Genomic DNA, 5,079 nt, shown 5'->3' with positions numbered 1-5,079 from the left:
ATAGTTTTGTTAAGTATATTTGTTTATGTATGTATATATGTGATCGTGTGTGTGTGTGTTTGTGTGAATTCACTTGCAACCGCGAGCAGTTATTGCTTATTAAATTTATTACAGTCACTTAATTAGGCTGAACATATTAAATGAATTGCCAAAAATTTACAGCAACAACACAAACGTTGCGCAGACAGCAGCAAAAACACTGTTTACTGTCAGCACTTTTAGTACTTTTAGTTGCAACAATTTCAATAAAAATAAAAAGCAGCTGAAAATTGTAATAAAATGTTTACAAATGCAAACATTTCAGCCAAAAAACAGACACACTCCTGACACAAACTTTTACAATATGAATTTTTTTATGCTTTCCCAAAGCGAAATACAGGGTTGTTAATAAGATAAGGTTAGGTTAGGCTTACCAACGTGATCAGAAAAATTTACTAAGCAGCGATATATTTAAACGTTTTCTAACGAGAGATTCATCAACTGATAACAAGAAAGATAAAAAAGTATATATCCTTTGATATTGCAGAATGTCAAAATAAATATAAAATACTTGTGAAGCCTTTTAACAGCAAGAACCATTAAATGAAATATTGAATCTCCAAGCAGTCTCGCATTAGGAAACACACTATGAAAATGAGATCCGCATGTGCCGGATGATCTAAATTATATCGCTGGCTTTTTATACCTATTACCCAAAAAAAAACGTTGTCAAGATTTTTGTTATGCATTGAAAGAAACACCAGAAGACATCATAAATCATGTATATCTCGGATAAGAACACTTAAAATGCAACTCCGCGTCTACTCTTGAGAAAACAGATGATCAAGATTGAATAGGGAGTTGTATGCGAAACGAGCAATACAGAAGACGTGTTTGTTTAATGATGAAACGAAGTCATAAAGTGCGAAACTATTTAAATAACTTTTAATTATAACAATACTTTAAGTGTAATAATTTAATATTATAACAATATTAAAACAACAATATTACCACATATGTGTATTATTAATTAGTTTAATAAATTAAGTTAATTCAACAGTGTCTATCTATTTTAGTACAAGCTATTCCCATAGTTTTTGACCTTTTCGTATAATATTTTCCACACATATTTTTCAGAAGTGAAGCTCGATCAATTGTTAAACTGTCCAACTATAAGCTATATTAGCTATATTATATATTATATAAGCTATATTAGCTTATAGTTGTCATTATAAACTGAACGATCAGATTTAAGTTTTTCTGATGTGTCTCCATCTAACTTGCTCGCCTTGCAATTGCCAAATTTTTGTATAACAACAAAATATATTGTTTGTTAAATTTTCGCATTTTTGTTAATGGAGGCTCTATGGATAAAGTGAAAAGTCAGTGCAAAAATAATTTTCCGATATTTACTTTTATTTACCCGTCTTCTTCAGCTCCATTTCCTTCCATTTCCTTCCTTCAGCTCAGTTCCATTAACTCCCAGTGGAGTATATATTGTTCCATGACTAGCGCGCTGATCTTCGGCATCAATTGTCCTTTGTCATGTTCTTGTAGAAGTGCCAGGCCGAAGACCACTCACTGATGATAAGTATTTTTTGGCATTAGTTATTTAAACTATTAAGTATCTTAAACTTAACTAGCATTCTCAGAGAATCCACAAAAACTAAATTACAATATGACTTAAAGAATATCTTTAAGATGTTGGTATTAAATGAGGATAACTTCAATTCTTTTAAATTTTGTCCTTCCGTAGGTACTGATTTTAAAAAGATTTCCCAATTATTTTTGACTTTATTTTAACAAGAATTTAATTAAAATAATATTATTAGAAATAATTAGAAATAATATAAAAAGAATATATGTTGTTGTAGTGCGCTTTTCCAAATCTATCTATTGAATAACTTAAATTAAAAACAAAAATAAATACATTAAACTAACGAATGAATTTCACAATCTCATCGATGTAATATATTGTTGAACTGAACAATGGAGCTGAAATAATCCCACAAAATTTTAAACTCTTTCCTATAAAATACGTAAAAAAGTCTTGTAAACATATGCAACACCACAGATTCTTAAATGGAGAGACCCGGCGATAATGTGCCCTTAACAAAATGACTGTGCATTATTGTAGATACATCCACACAAATCAACATTAATGGATCGCATGTCTATGTGAAACACTGATCTGTAATGTTAAGGAAGAAACACAATATATTGTTTGTATATATATTTTAAATAACAAAAATGCTGCTAATGTTTTGCGTATAAATAATCGAAATTCGCATGATAAATATATGTAGAATAAAATCATTGCCTTCAGATATTGCATTAGGCAATATTACGTATAAATTATAATATTCACACAAGCCTAAAGCATTGCGATTGTCAATGACTTTAAATTTCATGGTGAGACACCCTGTATTTATTTAAATGTATAATAAATTGAATGAAAACTGCTCGTTTTTACTATGCAAAAACATGTGAGCATGTGAGTATCTGCAGCTTTTATGCTTTATGAGTTTGTGTACAAATTTATAACTTCGGGGCACTTATTAAAAGTTCGTCATAACGCATTTGACACATCGGTACTGGAGCCTGTCGTACTGCCAATGACTATAATTCCAGTCCAAAGACCGCATGAAAATCATCCACAAAAACTATAAACAGACAAAAAAATTACCCAACAGCGAGGAGCATAATCAGCAACTGAACTGGAGCATATGCGACATGAGCGCACATAAACTTTACCCAGTAAAAAAAACAAGAGAAAATAATAAATAAAAATAAATTTTATGCCAAAAGGATATTTGCGCTATGTGTGAGCTCGAAATGGCACGCTGCACAAAGACACAACAAAATAAGTTAAAGTATCGCAAGGCATGATATCGCTTATTTTGCAAGATTTACACAGTATCACGCGTTACCCATACCACGCCCATTTCAACAATCGCCCACTGTGTATGCGATATAGAGTGGGTAATGCAACTACGGCAAAACAAACTTAAAACGTATCCAACCAAGCCATCGGTGTCAGCAAATTGTCTTCTTAAGCATGTGAACGTTCGCACGGGATGCGAAGGAGAGTAGTCGTCCTTGCTTACGTGCGTACAATTACATACTCGTACCATAGTGCATCATATCTATGGACCGGAATCTGCGCGAGTGATTGTTATTGGTGTTGTTAATGTTGCTGTTGCTGTTGTTGTTGTTGCTGTTGTTGTTGTTGCTGTTGTTGTTGATATTGTTGTTTTGGTGTTGCTTACTACGAGTAGCAAAGTAGTTAAAATCCTTTCGTTTTCTTATTGCTATGTGATGCGTTTCTAGTTTATTGCCTGTTGTACAAGTGAAGTTGAAGTTGTTCCTTGGCGTTACTGCTGTCACATACAAACGACAGAAATAGTTTGCAACACGTTTCTCCGTTAACTTCTATATGTGCACTAAACACACACACACACACACATACAAACACAAACATCTATGAAACTAAATAGCAAACATGCACACATTACTACTAAATATTGTATATTCTCCGCTTATAGATACTCGTACTTGATCTCGCCTTCATGTGGAGTACTTCAAGCGGAACTGATGTCAAGCGCTAGGGTCTTCGCTTCCATTTTTTGTTTGTGTGTTTATTTATTTATTTTTTATTTAAATTGCTTCCCTCAAACACTTTCTGCATAGTTTGTTTAAAGTTTGATCTGGTATGTAACAGCAACAGTTGCTGGCGGGACGGAAAAAATGTATGTGCAATTTTAATCGAATGCATTTCGAAAACAGGACCAACGCAGTTTTCTGCATAAAATTTGAAACATTTTCAGCCAAAAGTCATTTACGACTTTTCGGCAAAAAAAAAAAATATATGCATTTTTTCTACTGCCTGCTGGCTTGTCTGCCTGTTTGGCTGACTGGATCTGCATTTATGCCTATTAAATTCATGTTGGATGTCGAAACAACAATAACTAATTAATGTTCATATCTGCCATAATATGAATATTTCATTTAGTTTGATTTATTGCGGTTGCATGCGGTTTCATTTGCGGATTGCACTTTTTTATTTGATTTAATATTAAAATTCGTTAATTAGAATTCAGATTTGATTTGTGGAGTAAAAAACAGCGCACATTCCACTGTTAGAATGTAATATAAATTTCAAAATAAAAAAGAGGAAACATCCCAATTGTACTGATTATATTTGAAATTATTAATAATGCAATTTTTTAAATCAACTCAACCAAATAAATTTTCAATTTTTCTAATTTAAAATAATTCGTTTACAATAACAATATATATACGAGTAATAAAATATTAGTCAAACATTAGTTTTACTTCATAGTCATCTAAGAAATTAACTCTTTCTTTAGATAATGAAGACAGTTGTCTACTGCTAAACAATTGTTTTATTTTCAGTCTTTGCAAATAACATGAACTTTCTTTACTTCGAACACATTCTATTATTATATGAAAAGTTCTTTCAAAAAAACTCTGAATACTATGTGCAAAACTCCCCGTGTGCTGGCGGGATAAGAATACCACCTCTGTAGGTCGTTGTTGTCGTAAAGGGTGACAAAAAGAGAAAATTCACAGACCAAAGTAGAGTATCTACGATTCCTGATAAGACGTGGGTGCGCAGAGGTCAAGTAACTTGCTACGATTCTTAATAATTCGACCCCTTTACTAGCAGGCTGACTCCAGGACTCCAGGAAGTTAGTAGGGTGTTTACGTACATCTGCTCAGGTCCTGCTAAGTTGACCAGCCTTCGGGAAGTGCGACTATCTATCAGGTCATATTTCTACACGACAGATGAATTTGCAAAGCAAGGATCAAACCATCTGCGACCCAAAGCCCAAAATACTATTAGGCTACAACATGTTGATAAGTGGATAACTTGACTTCATCTGAACAAATGGAGAGAGATGAGCACTTATAGAAACCATTAGCCAGGGAAGCGATAAAAGTGCTTAGCTAAATTGGCTGACCTCATTGATTACTGATCATGGAGACTTCAAATTGTAGTAGTATGTAGTATTTAGAGTAAGTATTTAGTATAAGTGTTTAGTTCATAAGTTTAGTAATTAGTTTATCATTGTAATA

Source organism: Teleopsis dalmanni, chromosome 2, assembly GCF_002237135.1.
Source record: "Teleopsis dalmanni isolate 2A chromosome 2, ASM223713v2, whole genome shotgun sequence".
Lineage (NCBI taxonomy): Eukaryota > Metazoa > Arthropoda > Insecta > Diptera > Diopsidae > Teleopsis > Teleopsis dalmanni.
Note: the sequence above shows the minus strand (reverse complement) of the source record.